Genomic DNA, 26,145 nt, shown 5'->3' with positions numbered 1-26,145 from the left:
GGGGTATCTTTGTTCTTTATATAAGTTTATTCTCCAGCCACAAAAGGATGCCCTGGTGCAGAATAGTTCATAGAGGTATTTTTAGTGGTGCTTCTGATAACTGATTAAGATTTGCTACCCACCCATTTACTTTACTGCTTTTAGCAAGAGACTTCTCTCTTACTACTCAATTACTATATTATAAAATGCTTCCCTCAAGGGAAAAACTTCCCAGGGAAGACAAGGCTCCAAGGAGAAAAGCTCACCCTCTTATACTTTGCCAGATGTGCCCGAAATCTTTGGACAGATTTGAATCATGAATTATCTTTTCTACATGGCCCAAATTGGCTTTCCAAATAATGTTCCTCAGCTTGGTTTGCACTGGGTTAACCTTGAATAGTTTCCTGTGTTCTTATAGAATTAAGTGAGCATTCTTTCGGTTTCATTTTATAGTAAAGGAAAGAAAAAAACTTTACTTCTATAATTATCTAGAATGTTTCTTTTCTCTTATGTATAAAAAAACTGGGAATATGCCTTCTGCTATGCACTTTATGCAAATTACCTCTAATCTCCAGCACGGCTTCCAGTAAATGTCCCAATACCCCGTTTCTGGATAAGAAAAGCAGTCCTACGGAAATGAAGTGACTGACCTGGGGACGCACAACTGGGTATTGAGGGAAGCGGACTTCAAGCTCACCTCTGCTGGCCCCAACCCACGTGCTTTCCAATAACACCATTTCCCAGATTGTGGCCAGCGTATCAGTCAAAACTTTCTCTTTCAGGCACTTTTGAAACTTCCAGCAGAAGCCTAAAATTTCCACTTCTAACCCAACAAATGCAAAAAAAAAAAAAAATCCTCTGCCTGACATTTCCAGTTAATCACTTTTCTGATTCTTAAAATTGGCAGGGAGACTTCCGGTTTCTCGTCCCATAAGGAACTTGGAAGTTGCCACTTCATCCTAACAACGAGCGTGGACAGATGTGAGAATCAAAAAGTCCTGTGATATCCAGTCACTGGGGGGTCCCCACACTTTTGTGAGTTTTACCTCCAGGAGCTTGGCCAGCTTCTCACAGTGAATAGCAGAGAAAAATCCCCTGTGCTTCCAGCAGGGGAGGGAAAAGGAACTATTTTGAAATAGGCCAGAGCAGTCTGTCTTCTTAACAAGGTCTGCCTTCAGGAGAAACTATTTAACCAGGACTTAAGCTGCTGGGGTTTTACCAGGGCAAGGAAAATACCTAACTCTGGGCCACTCTAGCCTTCCACGCGGAGGGAGGGAAATACCCACCTCCAGCCCACTCTAGCCGTCCTGTCCCCCCAGAGGGGGCAAGGGAGATGAACTGAAAAACACTTGTGAAGGTCACAGTCCAAAGGCACAGGCTCACTAAGAGCCTGAGAGTTAATCACAGGACTGTGGAGCCCACCCCTGCCCCTCCCACCTCACCACATTACTACAGCCCTGTGTACAGCAGTGCCTTTCACCCAGTACATCATGTCAGGCTATTGGTAAAAAATTACAAGGCGTACTAAAAAGCAAAAAACACAGTTCAAAGAGACAGAGCAAGCATCAGAACCAGAGTCAGACATGGCAGGGATGTTGGAATTAGCAGACTGGGATTTAAAACAACTATGATTAATATGCTAAGGGCTCTAATGGGTAGAGTAGACAGCATGGAAGAACAGATGGGCAATGTCAGCAGAGAAATGGAAATTCTAAGAAAGAACCACAAAGAAATTCTAGAGACAAAACACTGTAACAGGAATGAAGAATGCCTTTGATTGGCTTGTAGACTGGCTATAGATGAGGAAAGAATCTCCGAGCTAGAGGATATATCAACAGAATCCTCATAAACCAGAGAGAACGAAGACTGAAAAAAAACAGAACAGACTATCCAAGGACTGCAGGACAACTACAAAAAGTATAACATACGTGTTATGGGAATACCAGAAGGAGAAGAAAGAGAGACAGCAACAGAAGAAATATTTGAAGCAATCATGACTGATAATTTCCCCCAAATTAATGTCAGACACTAAACCACAGATCCAGGAAGCTCAGAGACATCAAGCAGGATAAATGAAAACACAAAAACAAAAACAAAAGAAACCCGCCATCAGGCATATCACATTTAAATTGCAGAAAATCAAATATAAAGAAAAAATCCTAAAAGAAGTCAGAGGAAAAATCACCTTACCTTTGGAGAAGCAAAGATAAGAATGACATCTGACTTTTAGAAGCCATGCAAGCAAGAAGAGAGTGGAGTAAAATACATAAAGTACTGAGAGAATAAAAAACACCAACCTAGAATTCTGTACCATGAGAAATTATCCTTCAAAAGTGAAGGACAAATAATTTCTGACAAACAATAATTGAGGGGATTTCTTGCCAGTAGACTTGCCTTGCAAGAAATGTTTTTAAAAGAAATTCTTTAGAGAAAAGGAAAATAATATGTCAGAAACTCTGATCTACATAAAGAAAGGAAAAACATCAGAAAAGGAATAAGTGAAGATAAAATAAAAATTTTTATTTTTCTTATTCTTACCTGATCTAACAGATAACAGTTTGTTCAGAATAATAATAGCAACGATGTATTCAATTACGTATACTTACGTATATGTAAATGCTTACGTATAAGTGAAATGAACGACAGCAATGATACAGGCGATATGAGGGAGGAATTAGGATTATTTTATTTTGTTATTTTTAGGATGCTCACACTACCTGTGAAGCTGTATAGTGTTATGTTAAAGTGGACTTGGATCCACTATAAATCTGTATATACATATGTAAACGTATATGTCTATAAATGTATATTGCAAATTCTGGGACACCCACTAAAAGAAGTAAAAAACACAGCCCCACAGCCCACTTAGCGCACAGCCTGGGAAACCACCATCCCTCTCAGAATGAGAAAGAAACTGGGCTCAGGACCCAGGAGGCAGCTGTGCTGTCTGGGGCCTTTAGCTAGAAAGAGGTATTTCTCCTTCCCGCGTGGCTGCCCCTGGCTCCCGGCTTTACCCTCGGTTGCACAGTGGGGGCGCCCCGCAGTCCTAACCTCAGCAGCTCCCCCACCTTCTGGGACCTTTTGCAAAATGATTGCGGCTTGCCATTTACTTACCTGTTGGCTTCTATGCCTGCAGCATCCTAAAGGGAGGTTTCGAAGAGGAAAACCACAGGTGTTTGTCTGTTCACACCTGTCTCCCTGTGCCCGACACAAGGCCTGGCTCAGAGAGTTTCACAAAAGAGTGAAAAAAAAGGTGAATGAAGGATGAAGGAAAGGAAAAAAGAAAGGAAGGAAGGGAGGGAGGGAGGGGAAAAAAATAGGAGGTATGGGGGGGAAGGGAAGGGAGAGGAGGGGAGGGAGAGATGTGAGAGGAAAGGAGAAGAATGGAAAGAAAAGGAGGAAGGAAGGAGTTTCTTAGAAGTTAGGAGGAATCTCTCTGGAAAAGTTTGCCATGAAATGTAAGCTAGAGTAAGGATCAAAGTTCTGCTTTTTACTGCTTCAGTGCTTATAAAATGTGTGTGTGTCTGTGTGTAGACAGTACAGCATACTAGTCAAAGGTAGAGCCTCTTAAGTCAGGCAGACCTCGACTCAAATCCCAGGTCCCCCGCTTACCAGCTCTGTGTCCTTCAGGTAGCCTCAGTTTCCCCATCAATAGAATGGGGGCTGGGGGGGGCGGTGAGATAGCACCTATGATGTAAGGACCTCATAAGATCACATGTGTGAAACCCTTAGTACAAATCTCTCACGCATAATAAGCTCCTAGGTGATGTTGCTATCATTATATAATTATTGCTTAATTATTATTGTCAACTGATGTAAGCTTCCAGATTTGGTGAGGCGGGGGGAGGGGGGCAGAGAATAGGTAGGGGTGGGTCTGAGGGACGGAGACTTTAAAAGAGAAAAGAACATTTCTTGCTCTCCATCTTTGGGCTCTAGCAGGAAGTCGTTGACTTGCCGGTTGTCGTGTTGGTAAGAAGAGGGGAAGGATCATACTGCACTTGGACAGCTGAGACCAGTGTGCCCCTGGATGTTCTCTCCGGTCGCCACACCCCATCATGGAGTTGGGGACCAGCCACAGCAGGATAACGCCATTGATCAAAGGGCTGAGGGAGGAAAGGGAGGCTGAGGGGCAGGGGGATGCTAGGATGCTGCTAAGAAATAAACCAAAAACACTTAAGTCTGGGATGATGAAGCCTGACCAGGGAGGGGATAAAATCGAGCTGTTCTCAGTCACAAAAGCTGCCTCTCAGCTGGGCACCGTGTTGACCAAAACCCTGAAGCCTGTACCTACAGGCCAAAGTGAAAAACCTGAAAGAGGAACACAGGACAAACAGGATCGGGGAGCAAGCATTGCCCTTGAGCAAGAGGACAGGTGAAATGGCTCATTCATTCATTTAATAAATATCCGCTGACTGCCTGAGGCACTGCTGTAGACAGTGGGGTTCCAGCAGAAATCATCAGCCACCGTTCCCTCTCTTGAGAAGTTCACATCTTTATTTACATGGAGACAGTCCACAAGTGAGTAAAGAAAGAAATGGGATAAGGTCGGATTGTCATAAGGACTGGGGAGAAAATGCAGCATGATTATAAACCAGGGAATGATCAAGGGGAGAACAAGTGGGTGGCATGCATAGGACGGACCTCTGGGCAGAACAGAGCTCGTGTGGCAGCCAAGACTGCTGTCCTTAGAAAGGCCTGCGTGCAAATTGGCCCTTGGCTGCTGTCTGGGAACTTGGACTTCAGGAGGATTCCCACCGTTCCCTGATGAGAATGGCTTGCTGTGCCTACACAGGGCTCGTGCTGACCACCTGGTTTCCTTCCGGGAGTTTGGGATTTGGGTACGTGGTAGGCAGAGGGTGCCTACTTAACCAGCCTCCCACAGAAACCCTGGGCACTGGGTCTCTAATAAGCTTCCTTGGTAGATAACACTTCACACGTGTTGTCACATGTGTGTTGGTGGAATTAGGCATGATCTGTGTGCCTCCCCTGGGAGAAGACTCTTGGAAGCTCGTGCCTGGTCTCTCCTAGACTTCACCCCACGCAACTTTTTCCTTTGCTGATTTGTCCTTGTATCCTTGTATCCTTTCACTATAATAAATCGTAGCCATGAACCCAACCATATGCTGAGTCCTGGGAGCGCTCCTAGCAAGTCCTCGAATCTTGGAGCGGCTTTGGAGACCTCCAACACAGCCTCTCTGAGGAGATGACATTTGAGCTGAGACCTGAATGAGAAGGAGCCAGCCTTGTGATGATCTAAGAGAGAAGGATTTCAAGAATCACCAGTGCAAAGGCCCTGAGGCAAAAATGAAGTATAGTTGGAGAACCAATGGCAGAGGCAGACTGGGGGCGGGAGGGAGGTGGCTGGGGCGGATCAGGTGGAGTCTTAGAAACTGTGCTGTAGAGTTTAAATGTGATCCCAAGTGTGATGGGAAGCCCCCAGAGGGCTTTTGAAGGAAATGACTTGGAATGATGACGGCAGCAGGCAGGGCAAGAGAAATTGAAAAGAACATTCAATAAGGCACTCCTAAAAAGAAATCTTGGACTCAGAAGTCCAGCCTCATTCCTGCCCACCCCGACTAAACTCTGCGCTGAAGATTAGCAGCTGCTGGTTAAGGAGCCACATTCGGTCCACAAATGCTTTGGTCCTTACTGTGCCCCCTCCCAAAAGATTGAGCTAACATTTTAAGACCAAAAGACTACGTGTAAAGGTTCACTCTGGGGACTTTTCTTTAAAAATGGGCGTCAGCGAGTCTGTGGAATCCCACGGGGCCATGGCAGCCACCAATGCCTGCAGGCCACCCCTTTGCCTGGGTCCTCTCTTCTCCACAAGTCCTACCAGCCCCGTGGCAGCAGGTGGTCAAGGGAGACCCGGTCTTCTGTGCCATGTCACTTATCAAGGAGCTTGCTGCTGTTTTGGTTTATGTTTTTGTTTTTTACACGCAGCACACTTTAGCCATAATATTAGGCTAAACTTAGGTAATTGCCATTGTTATAGTTTGAAAATAGTCAAATATCAACAATTTCATGTAATTCACTCTAATATGTTCTACCTGGTCCCCAGGGGACTTTGGACTTGGGCTTTAGCCAGCCTCAACTTACTTCAGTTCCTCAAAGCGCTCGCTTCTAGGTCTTTACACATGCCTCTCCCTGCTTCTTAAATTCTTCATCTGGCCAACTCAGACTCATTAACAGGTTTCCTGGAGATGGTGCTCCCCCTAGGAAATGTCACCTGACCCTTCAATGTCTGGGCTGGTGTGCCCCCTGAATTCTCCAAAAGGGCCATCTTCTTATAATAACAACAATAATAGTAATAATAATAATAATAGCCAACACTTAAATGGAACTTACTATATGCCAATGCCAGACGTTCTTCCGATATGTCTAATATATTGGATATATATGTCTCTTAACCACAGATGGCGATGCTCCAAGGCCACCCCTTTACATGGGGCGTCAAGGTGCAGTGAAGATATGTAATTTAATCCTCACAACACCATGTGGTACATACTGTTATTATCCCCATTTTACAGATGAGAAAACTAAGGCACAGAGATGTATTGTGACCAGCTCAAGCGCATATAGCTAGTAAGTGGCAGCCCTGGGATTTGAACCCTCTGTCCGTCTCCAGATCCTGTGCCTTTGCCACCACGTTTTCCTGTGGCATCATTGTAATTACCATGTGCTTGTCTTTCTCTCCCACTGGGCTGAAAGTTCTCTAAAGGCAGGGCCAGTGTCTGTGCTGCCCTGACATGTACCCCGAGTAGCTACTTCAACGCTATCTGGCACAAAGAAGGTGCCAAATGCATTGTTTGTTTACTGGACTTAAGGTAAGGAAGAAAGTAAAGGAGGTGGGCCAGAATATCAAGGGATGTGTGACCTTTTCTAAACTATCAACCATGGCTGATTTGGCAGCTCAAGCATCGACTGGGCATACTGAGGTTAATAAAACATACTATTATAATTCATTTCACCTGTTTCTTTTTACCTTTTTAATGTGGTTCCTAGAAAATTTTAAATTTCATGTGTGGCTTGCCTTGTATTTCTATTGGGTAGTGCCGTTCTAGAGGGTTATACGCTGGTAAATAAGTACATGTATCAATGTAATACCTCGTGCTGGTGAATGCTTTGAAGAAAAACGAAGCAGGGCAAGAAAATGGAGAGAGACAGGAAGTGGGGGCTCAGGCGGTGTTTCATATAAGTTGTTTTCTGAGGAAGTAATATTTGATTATCCAAAGAAGTAGATAAATCTTGATTTCCAGAAAAACTGCTTAGAGCCTGCTCTTTCATTGCATTAGCAGCCAAGATATTGAGTGAATTCTCATAGGGAAACTACGGGAATAAAATCACTTGAAATATTTTGTGCCTCCTTCTGTGATAGACTTCTAGACTTCAGAGCCAGGAATAATGATTTTCTCTTATAAACAGTCAGCAAATGAGCAGAGAACAATCTTACTTAGGCACAAGGAACAAAGATCTTACAAATAGATGTTCTCTTCCCTGTGGCTATTTGCAACCGCATCATCCATTTTTGTTTAATTCTGACAAAACAAAACCCATGTCTGTTGGGGGTGGGGCGGGGAGGGCGGGAACAAACCACCAGAGCTTCAGGTCCCTCAAGGGTCTAGGTCAATTCCAAACAAGAATCGTGTTTCCTGTATCTACAGAGTAAACGCACAGTAGTGGAAATTCTGTTTAAAGTGGCCTTAAAGAGACACTTCTAAAAATCTCCCATATTAAGAGTATTGCTATTATTGGAATAGGGTAATTTGAGCACTTCTCAAAAGTATAGCATAAAAACTGAAGCCCAGATTAGAGAGCTCTGCCCAGGGGAAATGAAAGTAAACAAAAATCGGAGTGGTAGAACTGTTGAAACTCTAAAATGTGGTTGAACTTTGATCATGAGGAAGCCCTTGAAATGTCAGGTGTGCACAATCAGAGAGCTGTTTATTAGTTGATGGATTCCATCATAGACAGTCGCCCTGGGTTCATTGCATTTTAATTAAACCTGACAATGGACGAAACGTTTGTCTGATATTAGAACAATGAGATTTTGTACATGACCCAAGGGCTGTATTTAGTGGATTCAAATCCAATAAAATAAATCACTTCAGTGTTTCTGCTTTCGCATTTAGGGAACCCTAGGCATACCACAGATCATATTGTGTCGTGACACCGAACTCCACACACTAAAACCTTGATGTAGACCAGATCCCTAGACTGTGGGAATTAGGACGGTGCCTGCCACTTACGAAAGAGCTCTACTGTATTTGTTTTATTCCTAGATCTTGGCTGTACATGAATCAAAGACTCTGTCTCTTCCCAACCCCCAAAAGAAAAGGAAGAAACAAAAAAGAAGAAGAAGAAAAGAAAGAACAAAGAGTATTTCCTTTATTTTCTAGAATTATTACCAGTTTTTCCTAGTGATTCTTAAAAATAGAAGTGTGGCCAGTGGCTTAATGGTCAGGCCCTGAGACTGACTCATGCGTATGAGACATTATTCAGGGAGGCATTATCCAAGGGGGCCCTGGGAAAGAATTTTGTTCTAGTCACTAATATGGTATGCTTTTAAAAATGAGGTTGTGGCCAGAGTTCTCAGATATCCTTGAACAAGAAGAATGATTTGGGTTCTTATTTCTGTTTGTTGGCACTTCAAAACTTAGAAGCAGTTGGAATAACCAATTCTACACACCATGTGTGGACAGCTATTTGTGTTTGAGGACATATTTGGAAAAGAAGTGACTCCTTCCTTCCCCTGGACAGCACGCTCCCATCTACCTCAGCTCTAACTCACCCACGATTCATGTGTCTGCACAAGTCCGCAGATAGAAGATCAGCAAGACAGTGGAAATAACAGTATCGGCAAAGGAAACCCCCAAGGGCCCAGAAACAAACAATCAAACAAGAAAGTCATATAAAATTTCATTAGAAAGGAAATAGATCCTTATGACAAAACAAAACAGAAACTGCTGGAAGATGCAAAGAGGAGAGTATTAATGTACTCAGCTAGAAAGTGGTTAATCAGGCTCCTTGCTTCCTTAATTTCCAGCTGTAGAAATATGCCAAGGGAAAAAGCATTTCCCCTAGTCCTGTTAAGTGTAGAAAGAGTGCTATTTTGACTCCACAGCCAAGGCTGCAGATGGGTGTGTGGGGGTGGGACGGGAGCGTGGGCGCTCCCTAACAACAACAGAAAGACTAGTGCAGTATGCCTTCCCAGACTATAAACATTCAGAGCCTCCTCGCCAAGCACATAATAAAATTTTCCCCTCTCTCTCCATGATTTCCTGTAGTTTGTACTATTCGCATGTAAATTGTGATGCGTATTAGTGTGGTCTCTGACTTAAAGAATGCTGAATTTTTCCAGAAGTGTCCAAAGCTTCCCACTGAGAAGAAAATATCTTTTAGGAGCTATTTTACTGGTTGAGAAATGTATGTGTTCATTTCAGTAATTCTTAGTCTTGAAACACGAATATGAAAAACGATCCACTGATAGTGATCACACCAAGAGACGTCACCCAGGAAAAGCCTGTTTCTACAAACAGAAAAGGAACAAACACAGCATTATGAATCAAAAACTCTAAAGAGGGTCTTGCATAATGAATCATGAATCTAATCCAAAAGTCAAACAATGTTCGCTCCAAAAGGTGACGCTCTGAAATTTTCCTACAACTGGTTTAGATCAAGAAGCAAATTTTCTCTCTTTGGCTTGGGAAATAAACACTGACTATAAGTCTCTTTTAAGAGATGAATCATTTAGCCCCTGCATCTGACATGGGATTAGCTCATTTGTTTGTCTCTGGGATATGACTACAACTGGGCTCCACAATGTGTCCAAACGTTTTCTGGCAATTTCTGATTTGTTCAGACAAAGGCCAGAAGCTTAAATCCCACTGAATTAACAGGTTGGGTTATTACCAAGGTGGAACAGAGCCAGAAAGCTGAGAACATACCTACCGTGCGTTGTTGGGACATAATAGCTGCCTTCGTAAGGATAGTGTCATTTCTAGGACTCTCACCCACCAGTTAGCTCAATGAACTGGAAATGTTTTTCTTTCTGATCTTTTTTTTTAACTGCAGGAACAGAAGAGATTGGTAATTAACCAGGTGAGTAATTCTTTTGCCTCTGGGAATATACTAGAAAATTAAAAATAACTATCTTCTTTCTCATAACATTGACATCTCTGCATTAACCAACAAATCAAAAAAAAAAAAAGAGAGAGAAATGGGAGGAGAGAGGGAAGGGGGAAGGAAAGAAGGAAGAAAGGAAGGGAGGGAAGAAGGGAGGAGTGAAGAGAGAGAATAAAAATTAAAATAATATGATGCTCAACAGTTACAGAATAAATAACCCAGAGACAACATCTGAGAGGACTATTCTAAAAATCAGAAGTCACCCAAGCAGCTTCCGTATTCAATTAATTGAAGAGTACATTTAAGCGATACCTCCAATCTGACATTTACAGCTGACTCAGGACTTTCGCGTATATTATTAATTGGTTGGTCTGATATCATTAATCACCTTTTGTATTAGAGGAAGCCAAAGATTAACGAGATTAAGTAATTTAAGAAAGATTGTACTCCTACAAGTACAAGGTTGAGCCAAAATAGACCTTGGTCTTTCAGTCTTGGTTTACAGTTCTCATCACGACACCAGAGGGTTTTCATCTCTTCTGGTTCTGCTATGACATTCATGTATATCTCACATTTTCACAGGTATCCCCCAATTTTTATGAACCCAGTCACAAAATTACTTTATGAGAATTAAAGCACTGCCCTGAATTGTAACCACTGTGAGGGTTCATGGAACAGTAACGCATTCTAGCTGCAGGCCCACCTCCTTCTGTTCTGCTCAGAGAACACATTGGAAAGGGTGGGAGGCCTATTTGCCCACCCAGCATCTCTTCCCGTAGAAAACTACTCTTGCTCCATAAAAGTGGTTTTCAATGAGGGTGATTTTGCCTGCCGGGGGACATTTGGCACCATCTGGAGATATTTTTGATTGTCACAATGGGTAGCATCTAATGGGTAGAGGCCAGGGATCCTGCTAGACATCTTACAATGCACAGAACAGCACCCACAACAAAGAATTATACAGCCCAGAATATCAGTGCTGCGGAAGATGAGAAATCCTGCTCCATAGAAGTCCTGCTCAAGTCACATGGCCTTGTGGGCCTGACCCCACACCAAGGATGGGCATGGGACCCAAGTCTGGCCAGGTGGGATCCCCCTGCCCACAGGACTTTTGCCAGAAATATTGGAGAAAATATTTTCTATTTCTCTCTGAGATGAAGACCTTAAGGCCAACAAAAACTTGGTCCTGCCAGGCTGAGATTGAAGACAGGGAGAGGCAAGCAGACTAAGAGGGAGAGAGAAAAAGAGAGGGCAAGAGAGAGATCTGCAGACTTTGTTTGAAGCAGGCCCTGCCTCCCTACAGCTTAAGCTTTTGAGCTAAATGAGTCTATGTATTCCATTTTTGTGGGGGGAGTTTATTTTAGGAGTTTTGCTTAAGCTAGTTTGAGTTGAACTTCTATGATTTGCCAGCAAGAGTCTTGGCTAATACAGAAGCTAGAGAGTGAGAGTGATATTATTACAAGAATACCTTAGATTCTTTCTAACTATTATTTTTAAAAGCATATCATTCACCAATGCCAGTACTCTAGCTCTCCTATTAGGAGCAAATAGCCCTGGAGCCCATTCATCCAGAGTAAAATCTCTTCCATGTATTTTTAAAAGAGAAGATTACCAGAATCATCAATTTATTGTTTTCCGGTAGCTGAACAGGGAAGAGACAAAGCTAAGGTTTTGAGGCTCGTGGAGCAAATAAAAGACCTCGTACTTGAAATAAGTTAAGGAGTCACAGATGCCAACTTGATCCCAATGTCAGATCCCAAAGTCAAGGCAGTCCCTTGAGAGGCAACATTACGTTTCACAGGAGACCCATCTGAGTCTTTGACTCATCTAGAACATTAGAAGTCTGAGGTATTATAAGGGACCCCTTCCAGACAACATTTCAAGGAATCTCCACTGAGAGGGTTAAGAGGCATCTCAAACTCAATATGTGTGGGGAGGAAGAACCCAGGAGGAGCAGGATGGACTCTCTTAAGTTGAAGAGATGGAGCTGAAAGGCCAGGAGACTGAAGCAGCTGGAGTTCAGCCAACAAGGTACCAGAGAGAAAGTATTGCAGAGAGAGAAAGCTCCAGAGATCTGCAAAAGGCCCGCTTGAGGTCTTCAGCTGAGTACTGATCAGCACACACGCCAGAAGAAACTTCTCAGGGCTGCAGAAGGAATCGTCGCTGGATTAGAGGGAAGAGCATTGGAGCTCACACAGCCAGGTGGACAACCTCACAATTCCTGGGGCACTGGGCAGAGCACGCAGAAAGGTCTTTCCTCAGCAGTGGGGAATAATTAGCCCTAGATGCTAAATACTGCTCTGATCCCACCCAACAAATCTTAAAAGCAAGACCTGAAAGGATCAACTGTTTCTGGGTAGCTCAACTGCATCCCAGAACAAAGCCTGAGAATATTCGTAGAAACGTAAAAACATCCTGCATCCAAAGAGGAAAAATGCATGTCTGGTAAAAAAAAAAAAAAAATCTCACGGCATGCAAAGACGGAGGAAAGTATGACCCGGTCCTAAACCTGTGAAGCAGAGGAACTGCCCATGCAACCCCCAGAACCATGAGAAATGATAAACCATTGATGTTTTAAGCTACAAGTTTTAGGGTGGTCTGTTAAACAGCAATAAATAACAAAGGCATCTCCCCTTGCCTGGACTGTTGTACCAGCCTCCAAACTGGTTTCTCTGATTCCGTTCTTACACCCATAAATGTCTCAATAGCAATCAGAGCAATCTTTGTACTTTAAGCCAGGTCACTTAAATCTTGTGCTCTCAACGCTCACATGGCTCCCTATTTCCCTTAGAGTAAATGCAAAATCCCTACAACAAGCTACAAGGCCCTCCGTGAGCTGCCTCTCCACCCACCCCGCCACACACACCCACAGCCACCTGTGCAACCTCACCTCCAGGCTCCTCCTCGTGGTCCTCTGGCTCGAACCCTTTGGGTCTCATTCTCATTCCTTGAACACGCCCTGAAGGCTGTAGCCCCAGGGCCCTTGCTCTTGCTGGGGCCTCTTCCCAGGTTGCTCTTCCCGTGTGTGGCTACAGGCTATCTTCTGAAGATTTCCCTTGTACAGAAGCCTCCTCCCCCTGCCTGTAGAAAATAGGACCTCCCCCGCCCCACACCCCCCACTGGCATTCCCTGTCCCCTCAGCCCACCTCCTTGCTTTAGGTGGCACCGCGCTCATTTGACATGCAATATGCTTTTCTCATTCATTTGTCTGTCCGTCCCCGAGAGCAGGGGCTTTACTGGTTTTGATTCCTGCTGTCTCCCCACCAGCACCCTCTATAGTCTAAGACTTGCAGCAGGTAATCGATCAAAACGTTTGTTGACTGGAATGAACGAAGAACGAAGACGAAATGAATGCATGATTGATTACTAAATACAGAACAAGATAATACCAAGTATAAATTTTCTCCCACGGAGGTCTGTACTAAGAGAAGTCAGAAGGGTGACGTTCTTGTAAATGTTCTTAGCCTCCAACTGCATCGCATCAGCAATTCTAAATGTTTTAATTTCTTGTTGTTGTTAGAATTTTGTCTTCTTGCATCTGCTTCAACAGCCCTCCTTATCTGCCCAGAGCTCCTTTTACCAGTAACCGACAACTAGCAGGGCTTACTGTCCCAAGGCTGTGGGCGAGATTCCATTTGCTAAGGCTGAATCTGAAAAAGAAAGAAAGAAAGAAACAGCCCCTACAATGACCACAAAATAAAACAAAACCAAATAGAAACTTATACATGAACTATAACGGAATACAGAGGAGTTTCCAAGGTGCTAGAATAGTCTACGTCTATATCTGATCGTTGGTTACCCAGGCTTGTTGAGTCTGTGAAAATCCATTAAGCTCTACACTGATGACATATATGTATTTCCAAATGTATTTATGCATAATAAAAAGTTAAAATAATAAACAGATAGTCATCTCAATATCTACTTCTTAAAACGACTACAGAGTGTGATCAATGTGTTCACGGAGCTGTGGCAATCGGCCGCTACCCGCCGCTGACCGCTTCCCCTCTGATCTTTCCCATGGAGTGTCCACCATATGCTCAGTGTTGTTTGTGGGGGGAGACCTCAAGGCAGAAAGCAGGAACTGTCTTTGTCCTCAAAGTGCTTCCCATGGGGTCAGGGCCAAGAGAGCAACACACTCCAATGAGCCAACAACGACAATGAAAATGTCAAAAAATAAAAAACTTCAATTTTCACAAAGGTTTTCCCAAACCCTATTTTGTTTAGTAAATAGATGTTTTTAAATGCCAAAAAGAACTGCAATAAATAGTGACAGATGGAAAACAACCTACATATTTCACATTGGAGGAATAATACATTATAGTCCCATCATAAAATAGAATAATAGATAACCCTAAGAACAGAAGTAGTAGAAGTATATTTAATGGCATGAAAATATGTTCAAAATGCATTTGACTAAAAGGTGGGGGAAATGGTGTGTACAACATAATGCCATTCACACACAGAAAGAACAGTTCTAAAGAAAACGCACCACCCTATTATCAGCAGTCATCTCTGGGTAGTGAGAACAGTAGGAATTTTTTTCCAGAGTTCAGTTCTCACGGCTGCTTCTGCTTTACCCCCTTCAGTCCCTCTGGAGTAGGTTTTACTACCAAACTCATTTGCTCATTCACACACTCAAAGATGGAAACACCATCGACGCCCATAGAAGATGCTGAGGATCCTCCCAAGCCAGGATTGTCCTTGGATCTTTGTCCCTTCTTTTGTGGATGAACACACATCCGCTCAACCACTTCAGATGTCTTTGCTTCTTCTCGCTCACACACTCTCACACATGCGTGCCTGAGCCCTTCGCTTCCACAAAGCTTTCTTGCTGTCCTCTGCCTACTGAGTCCCTTGGTACCAATTTCAGTATCACACAGCACATCAAATATTTGAAAAATAAAACAAGACACCTGTTTGCACACCTTTTAAAACAAAAGTAGTGATGAGAAATTCAGAAGAAATCTGCAGAGCAATGTGATTGAAACTTTGGTTTCTGTGCACCAGAAACAGGGTGAACACGTGTAGGATCTGGGGACCATATGGTGAAGCCAAGCACACTGTTAATCAGTAAAATTATTCCTGTTTTCCTAGATCTTTTTTGGCATGAACTCCAGCGGTGGAGCCAGCACTCATGATGCTGAGAGCAAGTAACGGTAATTTGGGCATTTGCGTGACTCTTTGAGAGTATATAAAGCCGCCGATCTAAGAGAAGCCAATGAACAAACACGTTCCCAGTTCAATCCTTTACTCCTCCACCCCAACCCTTTTCGTGGAGTATGAAGACACACGTATGCTCCCCTTAGGTGCTATAGCAAGTGAAAGCCACACAGTTTTGCTCATGACTTCAGTAAATCATATTGTAAGACTTCAGTAAGTGCATATTGAACACAGCAGTGCCAGGCATTCATACTAGACACTGGGGATGTGGATTGTCCACAAAACATGGCTGGTTGACTTCGTGTGGTTCACAGTCCGCGGTGGGGACAGATAACCAGGCAAAACAGTGCAATGTGATCAGAGTGACTATAGAGGGTAGGAGAGTGGAGATGGAACCCCAGGAAGGGAGCTGGGGAGGATTCTCAGAGGAAGTGAAACTGGATTCCCACCGCATCGCAGAGGTTCAACAAGGGAAGTGGGCTAGGCTATTCAAAGACCTGACGAGCAGACATCAAGTGTGGGAGACAGCGGATAGAGAGAGGACAGTGGGAAAAGAGACCATCCAGAACATGCGCACTTGGTAGGTCAGTGAAGGAGTGTAGACAGCGAGGGCAGTGAGGACCCCTGAGAGGCTTTCATCCAAGACGTGAAGTGGTCTCCATTGTTTCCCAGAAAGGCCACGTGGGCTGCAGTGTGGAGAACAGACTAAGAGAGGCAGAACCAGATCAAACAGTGTATGTATTAGGATGGAATATTTGGGGTTGTTTTAAAGCATATAAAACATATAAATTTAAAGCATATAAAGCATATAAATGTCAACACCAATGCCAAATCTTAACAGTAGATTGCATTGCAGTGGATTTTTGTTTTTGTCTTTTAAAAATGTAATCATACTTTCTGATTTTTTTTATGGTAAACAAGAATTATCTCTAGAATTGGGAAAATTTGGGGAGACTGTTTTCAGTGTGATCGAGAGCAGACACAGGACATTGCTGAGGGGAATGATAGCCGGTAAAGGACAATCTTCCCCCTTGGGTATGGTCTTATAGAGTTATGTTCTCGAAAGTTTAAAGGGCTCCCTGGAATTACACACAGACCTAACAGCACCGCGAGTCGTCCTGCCAGGCCACAGGCGCTCCATGTGGGTTCACTCAGTTCCGCTCAGCGGCTCTGCCAGATTGGACTATTGCTCCTGTTTACTGATGAGGAACCTGAGGTTCCGAAAGGTCGAGTCCATGTAGCCAGTTGTCAGAAGTGCCCTTTGTTACACCACAAATTGCTGTTGAAAGGGACCCGACGTTTAGCTCCTTCTGTTGTCTTTTTATCATCTCAGGCTTCCTCACAGCTTCTTGTCTCCATCTGCGTCTGAGTGTGCTTTTGGATGAGCACGTGTGTGCACTCACGACCCTGTGTGTGGGGACGGTGGGCGTCCCTCCCATTCTCCTCACGTCTCATTAGGACTTGAAAAGTCCGCACAGTAGCAGCCGCAGGGCCCCATGGAAAAGGGTCTGAATCGCAGCACTGCCTCTGACTTGCAGGCAGCCTGTGGGTCTCGGTTTCCCCATCTGTGCATCGAGGGTGATAAAAGTGCCAGCCCCACAGCGTCCTTGGGGGGACTGCAGGCTATGAGACGCGTAAAGCACTGAGCCGGAGCTCAGCTCTCAAAATGTCATCTATTATTATTTTTCATTCCCCACAAAAACAGACTCCAAGGAAAAGTTTGATAATAGGCTAATTGAAATGAGAAGAATTCATGCCACTTGACCCAGGAGTTCCAGGGTTAGAAATCTGTGGACATACTCAAACAGGGACAACATCCAACAAGGATGGCCAGGAGGACCACACTGGTGGTTAAAATATAGGAAGATTTGCATACCAGTCGGTCAACAGCTGCTTTCCCAAGCTGGTCAATGTTTCTGGGCCACCCAGGCCGCCTTGGCGTCTCCTTGGAACCATCTGGCTTCCCGGGATCCAGCAACTAAAAGGTTAACAGAGGCTCTGCGGGGGACCCCCCCCAGGACCCCGCACCCCACCACTGCCTGTTTCCTTCTGATTGATTGGCGCCTGGGCCAGAAACAACTACTTTGAAGCTACAACACCCACCCCCACCCCCACCGGCTCAAGGATGTTTCCATGTTTCATTTGCTTCTTCCTTGCTGTTTATTTTTTTATGGCACAAATCTGGAAGCAACCTAAATACTTTCCAAGAGGAGACTCGTTAAGTAAGTTATGATACGTCCTTCCTATCGAATAGCGTGCAGCCTTATAAAACGGAATGAGTCGGCTCTACTATGTAGACATTAAAGACAGGATGTGACGAAAGCAGGTCACCTACGCGTATATATTGCATAATTCCATTTGTACAAAATAAATTGAACAGACGTTTATGGGTGACTATATCTATATAAAACATGCAATGCACTTAGAATGACTGTACCTAGTATTCAACTTACATCATTTATTATTATTTAGAAAAACAACATCAACAGAACAAAGACTGTATCTTCCAATTTGGGGCTATAAATATGCACGTGTGCTTACAGACTTTATAAATATGTGTATCAGTTGTTTGTGTGTAGAACATTTCCCTGTACGTTAGAAACTGTCAGTGGTTGTTGCTTGGAGGGAGGGGAGCTGGAATGCAAGAAATGAGCGTTCAGACAACTTTTCAGTCTCAATTTTCACTCTGTCCTGTTTGCAATTTGTGGCCTTGAGTATCTATTGCTATTATTATTACATGATTGTTATTGTTGTTTTATAATGGACTGACTGTAGTATGTTCTGGCCACAGCGAGGGAACAACTTGGCAAGAATGGCCACTGCGGCCCCTGGGGCCTGTGATGGGTGCGGGAAGTACAGGGTTAATACCCCTTCCCGGGCAGCCTGCTGCCGCTGCCAGCAATCCTGCAATTAGGCTAATTAAGCAGCAGTTTCACAAGTGGGATGGAAATGTAACTGGCAGCAGACACCTGAGCTCTCCAAGGTAGACGCTAGAAGGCTGCCGGAGGGTGGAGGCAGACTGAGAGAGGCGCTCAGCAGGGTTTATCTGAAAGTATCCTCTTTCCAGACTTCAGGGAAGACTTGGAACAAACTGGTCCCCCGGTGCATTCGAAGGATTGCAACCCCAGGTACAGAAAAGAGGTAGAAACACAGATGGGACTCTCCATGCGTTGAACTTTTTAAAGAGGGGTATTCTAGTCATTGAGTAAAACGAGGGGTCTCTGTTCATTGAATAAATAGCATTGGGTTCCTCCAGTGTGAGAAGCTGTGCTCCAAGCAGTGGGGATGGAAGGGTGAGCCCCCTGGGAGCCACAGGCTGGTGGATATGAGTCTTAGAACCACACCTAACATTTACTGAGCGCCTACTATGTACCAGCTGCAGATTGAAGGCTTTTCCTACTTAATTCATTCAACTCGTACCTCCCAATGAGACATACGCTACTGTATTTCACTGAGTCTAGGACCTACATTTTTGGCCTCACAACTAGAGTTACCAGAGTTAGCAAATAAAATAGGGGACTCCAATTAAATTTGAAATTTACATAAAGAATAAATAATTCTTTAGGATCAATAGGTCGCAGGTAGTATGACCCCAATGTGGTAAAATTATCCTAAAACATTATTCTTTTTTTTTAAAGATTTTATTTTTTCCTTTTTCTCCCCAAAGCCCCACGGTACATAGTTGTATATTCTTCGTTGTGGGTCCTTCTAGTTGTGGCATGTGGGACGCTGCCTCAGCGTGGTTTGATGAGCAGTGCCATGTCCGCGCCCAGGATTGGAACCAACGAAACACTGGGCCGCCTGCTTCAGAGCGCGCGACCTTAACCACTTGGCCACGGGGCCAGCCCCAAACATTATTCATTTTTATCTGAAATTTTAATTTAACTGGACATCCCGTATTTTGTCTGGCAACTCTACTTGTAACGTTTCTAAAATCTATATCAGTCTTACAATCCATGGGCTATATATAATTAGTAACAATTTTTTCTTTCTTAGGGGCTCATAAACTAATGTTGTGCTGCGGTGGCTTCTTGCATGGGTTGAAATGTGACGTTATTATGCCCGTTTGACAGACGAGCAGGCTGAGATCACAGAGGTTCGCAAAGCCAACGGCACAGGCAGAATTTGAACCCAGACAGGCTGCGCCAGGATCACACCGTCTCCTATGCTTCTGATCGAGGGGCCTTCTCCTAGTGTCTGACGGCAGTTGACCCTGGGTCGTTAGGAGCCACTTTGTTGCATTTCTGCTGTTTCTCTTTTTCACTTCAAAATCCTGTAAAGCAGTTTTGGATCTGTATCTTTAGTTTCTTGGCCACGGAGGGTTGAGATTCAAGTCAGAGATTAGAGTCTCGACTCCAGGAGCCTTTCTGCCGTCAGGAGCTGAGCTCTGTGAGGAGCGCTCACTGCCTGCGGGTCAGTCCAGCGCGGGCTGCAGCACGGAGCGCGGGCTGGGCTGCGTCTCCTTCAGCCACCAGGGGAGAGCAGTGATGGAAGCAGACTTTAAGATCATGGGTCCACGCCTAACTGGGTTCAAATGCCAGCATTCATTCATCCAACAAACACTCACTGAGGCCTCCTCTGTGCCAGGCTCAGTTCTAGAACTAGAGACTTCCCAGGGAAGGAAACAGGAAAAAAATTCTTGCCCTCATGGAGTTTAACCTTATAGCATGAAGGCAGAAAATGAATAATCAAATTATGTAGTATGTTAGAAGGCGATAGAGACTACGGAGAAAAAGCAAGCAGGAGAAGGAACTAGGACGTCACAGAGAGCTGCAATTAAACAGGTGGGGTGTTCAGGAGAGTCCTCAATGGAAAAGTGACATTTGTGCAAAGACTTGAAGGAGGTGAGAGGCAGCTAGAGAGCCATGTGAAGATTTTAGGGGAGAGCATCCCCTGCAGAGATCGGTGCAAAGGCCCTGAGGCCAGTGCACAGTTGTGGTCTCTGAGGAAGCCAGTGAGGTGGCTGTAGGGTGAGTGAGCAGGAGAGTGAGAGGAGGTGAGGTTGGAAGGGCAATGGAGAGGGGAGAGGGACCTCATAGGGCCATCTTACAGACTTTGGCTTCTGCCCTAAGGGAGATGGGAAACTTGCCAACTGTGTGGCCTTGGGCAGGTGACTTGATCTCTCTAAGCTTTACAGATGTGTCCTCCTCTGAAAAATGGAGCTGATAATAGGACTCACCTCTTCCAGCAGTTGTAGGAGTTAAGCAAGCAATACAGTGACCAGTATGAGAGGGGCCATGCCTTGTCACTGGGCTTATTGTGGTACAAATACCCAACTTCTTTGTCCCTTGGCAATTGCCTGACGTTGTTCATCGACCCCAAAGAGAACCGATAGGTCAAGATGGCCTGTATAGATTGGAAAAAATTTTAATATCTTGATTGAGCCATTCGCCCATTTAGTCATTCAGCAAACATTTTCTAAGTGCCTCCTTGTACCAGGTTCTGTGCTGAGTGCTGGGAATTTGAGGATGAAGATTTGGATCTTCAGACTCAGAAGAGTTTCATCCAGAGCTTGGGCTTCATCTGGTCGCCTGTGGTGCTCACTCATCTGGGCTGCATGGGGTGTTTTTACAATCTGGAACAGTTGCAGCATTTAAGGATAAAAACATGTCACAAAAATCCAGATTTACAGTTCTCTTGAAAAATCAGGAGCTCTGGCTACACTGAGCCATAGTCCCACATGGCAGTCCCCAGCCAGGCCTGAGCACCACCCTGGGACCCCACATGGACCCCCAGTTGCCTGGGGTCCCACCGTTCCCTGTTGTTCACACCCAGCCCTCTTGGTTCATTTTTTTAACCTTCTGTGGATAGTGCCTGTCTTGGGCATCTGTGTTTTGACCGCCAGGAGAAGTGCCACAGTGGAACGATGACCCTGGATGGCTTCATGGAGGGTGGGGCACCGAAGCTGGGACCTGCGGGATGAGGGGCATTGGGGGCAGAGGGAGCTGCTTGTGCGGGGGCAGAGGGCGCACCTGCCGTGCCTCAAGGATGCCAAAGTCAGGTGACGTGATTTTCCAAGGCAGCACCTTCCAAGAGCGCTGGGCTCAGTGGCTATCAGTTTGCATATAAAACGCAAATGGGAAAATTGTTTGCATTAGAATTTCAGCACAAAATGTGCTCAGACTACATGACCCCGAGCTCCAGGCTCAGCGGGGGAAAGACAGGAGGAGGGGATCTAAGGCGGGCAGCTTGGGGTTCAGGGTATCTCATCAATGGGTGTAAGTAAACCCAGGAGTGAGGCGGAGTCTTCTCGGCAGAGTCCTGATTCCTTCCTGCTCTCCTGCTGGGAATACCTCCTGTCACTGAGTGTGATGCTAGTGTTAGAGGAACAGAAGATGTGGACGACGTGGCCCCAAATATAGCCCACATTCTTCATCTGGCGCTGAACAGAAGAAATAGTGAAGTTCTACAAAATTTGGGATAATCCGGCCACATTAGACATTATCAGCTTATCTCTGGTTGTTTGTTATAAAAGTACTTGAGGATAAATAGTGTGAAGGGGCAAGGAGTGTGTATAAACTTGACTCTTTATCCCGGGGTGAGCTGGTATTTGAAGTAGCCTAATCGGGAACCCACCAACCAGCAGTAAGTAATTAAGCCCTTGGGATGTTATAGGATTCTACACCGGAGGGTTTGCTGGAAAGGGACGCTACCAATGATTTTCACCTGTGAAATGAGTAGCGTTGAAGACACAGTTGGCTAGAAAGATCGTGTGGGCACGGCTGACGTTGCGTGGTGTAAGGACAGAGCAGCCCCACCTCTTAGGACTTCTGGAGCAATGCTAGAAGTATTTATTTTCTTTTCTAAAATATAATTTATTTAATTGTAAGTTTATTTAACTTAATTTTTAATTAAGGCTGTGCTTTTTTAAAAATAATTTTTAATAATGGCTGTGTTTAAGAACTGGCTCACAAAATTCCTGAGAATTGAACCGTCGGCTCTCGCAAGCCTGGGGGAGCCAGCTCCAGCTCCCCAGGCCTGAGCCCGGCCTTCCCCACCCCCTCTCTGCCTCGTTAGCGCCTACCCATCCTTCAGCTCTCAGCCAAGCAGTATTTGCTCAGGGAACTCTCGGTGTGGCCCACCACCGCCCCATCACACCTGTGTCAGCCAAGTATATCTATAATTGTTGTTTTAATGTTCTTGACCCTTTAGGATATCCCCTCTGTGAAAGCCGAGTTCTGGTCCGTCCTCTTTCCTGTGCCACTCACAGGGCCTGGTACACAGTAGGTGCCCAATTATTCTTGTTTAAGGAATGAATGAGTGAGTGAATGAGAAATCTCCATTAAGGCTTTCTCTACCTTTTACATGTGTAAATTTGGGTGATACTCTAGAGAAATTATGTAAAATTTTGTGTTCAAAGAATGAATCCTTTATTAAATAGATGGCCTCCTTCCCAGCGCTTTGTGGAGCTCAATCTTTTTTGTGCCGTGGGCCCTGCTGGGGTCTGGGAAGCCTGTGATGTTCTCTCATAATTGTTTGTAAATGTATAAAAATGCATAAGCTTGCAAAGGAAAACATTTATATTAAAACGCAGTTATTAAAGAATTTTTTAAACAAATGTATGTTAATACATGTGCTTTTTTATTAACATACTAAGTGACAAGATCCAGTGGGAAGTCTAATAACTGTAATTTTGAAATAGTAATAACTATAAATGATATTTCAAATTATCTGTAACTCTGACGTGATATGAAAATATCTGGTTTCCATTGGTAACAAAGTTTCGAGTACTGCTAACACTGCTGCAGTTTGTCTACATTCAAAATGAGAAAAAAGGATCAAGTTCAAGTTGGTGTGTATTTATTTATCCTGAATCCTATCCAAGGATCTCTTAGAGGGTCCATAGGCCCTGAGTTAAAGGATTCCTGTGAAGAGATCAATAGCCCAAGGGTTCAAGGGGATACAGATCAAAGACCTCCACTCAAGAAAGAGCCTATACAGATGAAGAACCAGGATTTGCTGTCAGACATTCCCAGATTCAGATTCTTATGTCTGCCTCTTACAAGCTGTGTGACCTTGGACAAGTGTCTTAACTACTCCGAGCCTGAGTGTCCTCATCTATAAAATGGGCCTAACAGCAGTTGCCTCTAAGGAATGTTCTGATGCTTAAATGACTCAGAACCACGCCTGACATGTAACTGCTGCTCACAAATAATCACTACTGTTTCTACATTACTAACGGAAGTTCTTTTTGACCTGAGAAGCTCCAATGCTTTTAACAGAATCACACGGGGTCACTGGTGACTGGGTCATTGGAGATCTTGTCCCTGTGACTATGGAAGCTTGAAAACTGGAGCACGGACGCAGAGCGGAGGCTCATTTACCTCAACTGTTTTCTTCCAAGAGAGCTTCGAGTTTCTTATCAGAGAAACACTTTGATCAGAGCTCCCAGGGCCTAACAGCCAAAGGGAAACGCACACAGGTGCCAGGGCCTTGCTGATGCAATCCCGATTCTGCAGTCAGATACAGACTGCGTAGTCCTCCAAACCTACTTGCCCGGGACTGTCCTGGTTAGTGCCTGTGGTCCCGAGTGATTATTAACAGCATCCTTTTTACTCATAAAGCATCCCAGTCCGGATGATGCAGTAGATGGTCGCTGTAGGTGAGGACCGCCCCTCTCCCTTAGCTGCTGAGGCCCTGGTTAGATTCTTTTGAGGGCACAGTTAATACAACGCTTTTGTTCTCCTTGACAGAATTCAGAAAGGAAGCTTGCAGCCCCTAGAATTCTGGTTCTTTTATTCCAGGCTTCTGGAATCATTATTGCATATGGGCTTTGAGGCAAAGAAACCTGGAATTAGAGTGACCAGCCGTCCCGGTTTGCCTGGGACTGAGAGGTTTCCTAATATGCAGATTTTTTGGTGCTAAAACTGGGCGCGTCCCAGGCAAATCAGGGCAGTTGGTGACGCTGTCTGGATCAAATCCCGACTCTGCTCTTTATCATTCGTGCGACTCTGGACAGGTTATATTTTTCTCTCTGAGCCTCACTTTCCTGATGTTCCAGTTAAGGTCACAATGTTCACCCGCACAGTATTGTTATAGGGGTTAAGTAAGATAATATTCTGGGATAAGGATTAAGGGAAGTGATATATAGTCACCCCTCCAATGACTTCCATCCCACTTAAAATAAAACCCAAGATCCTTCTCGTGGCTCATGATGTCCTACACAATCCAGCACTCTTCAACTCACTCCTCTGTATCTCCCGCCTCCTTTTGTTCCCTTGCGGTAGTCACTGGCCTTCTCGCTGTTCCTTGCACATCAAGCTTATTCCTCCTCTCGGCCTTCGCACTTTCTGTTCCCTCTGCCTGCAATGCTCTTCCCACACATCCTCATCACGCCCAGCCTGTGCACCCATGACATCTCCTCAGAGGGGCCTTCCCTGGTCCTGCCACCCAAAAGAACCTCTCCTCCTCTCGTGCTCTGTTGCTTTCGTCTGCCGCATTCTCCCGTCGCAGCATTTGCCATTACGTGACCTTATATATCAAGATAGTTATTGCCCGACTTCTCCATTAGTCTATGAACGCCCTGAAGCAGATATTTGATTTCAATCACCAATCCCATGTCTCCTGTACCCTAAGCAGTGCCCAGCACAGGCTAGTTAGTACTTTTTGGAAGAAATGAATACATCGTACACGGCCACAGGGCCTTCCGAGTTCAGGATATTGTTTCCATCCTTGTGGCGACTTGCCTGCTGCCTTTGGGAAAATGCTGGGAAAGGTCTGTTGGTACCTGTGTGTGATGCTCGCCGGCTCACTTCAGCTTATCAATGTGACTGGCAGCTGCTGTGTCATTTAAAAATGAAAGACTCAACGATGACCCCCAATTAAGTACTCAAGCCCTGTTCTATTGCTGGAGTCCATTTCTGGAATGACAGTAGGGAGGCATCTTTTCTGAGGCAGGATGTGGGGTGGGAGATAATTTTGAAAGTCAGGATTAGCCTGAAATCACATTAGCCAAGTTACGCTTGAAAATTCGTCGAGCCTAAATCTCCATGCTGTTGCGTACGTGTGGCCTGGCACAGGCGGCTCTGGGATCCTTTGAATGCACGTTCAAGTCTGAAGCTCCTCTGAGCTGGACTACAGAAATGAGCACAAGGAACCTATCTGTGCCAGTGTACCTCTAGGTGTGGCATTCGCATCTCCCTGTCTTGAAGACAGCTGCCACGTCCCAGCGGTAGGTGACGGATGGTGGAGTGCCAGAAAGGGCCCTGCTTATTGTGAGGTTTCTCGCCATGTGCTGTAATAGAAAGTCTCTGTGACCTTGACGCGAGTTCGTGGATTTGTTTGCAGCTGTGAGAATTAATTAAGCGGGAGAGTGGGGTTTGTTCGTGCCTATGGACTACGTGTGTTTGTGTATGTGGCGATGAGAGGGAAGGGGGCTAGGGACTTGAAATTCAGCCTAAAAATTAAATGCACATATGATGCATTTCAAACTGACTCTGCAGCCACCAGTCTTTTCAAGGCGCAACAATCTCCAAGCCCATCCTCTACGCCGAGGGCTGTGCGAGGTGCCGGGAAAAGAAGAGGAATGGAATCATTCATCCAATATGATTACCCACTACATTCCAGGAGGAAGGGGTGAACAGCTCCAACAAAGGCCCTTCCCTCAGGCCACTTATGTTCCAGAGGTGGAGACAATGGACAGGTAAACATGTGTATCCTGGCTGGAGAGGATGTGGAGAACGGGACCCCCATACACCGCTGCTGGGAATGTAAAATGGTGCAGCCGCTTTGGAAGACAATCTGGCAGATCCTCAAATCATTAAACATAGAGTTACCATATGACCCAGAAATTTCACTGCTAAATATATACCCAGGGGAAAATGAAAACATATGTCCACACAAAAACTTGTACATGAATGTTCACAGCAGCGTTACTCATGA

This window comes from Equus asinus, chromosome 15, assembly GCF_041296235.1.
Source record: "Equus asinus isolate D_3611 breed Donkey chromosome 15, EquAss-T2T_v2, whole genome shotgun sequence".
Taxonomy (NCBI): Eukaryota; Metazoa; Chordata; class Mammalia; order Perissodactyla; family Equidae; genus Equus; species Equus asinus.
The sequence above is the reverse complement of the archived record's forward strand: the minus strand, read 5'-3'. Positions refer to the sequence as shown.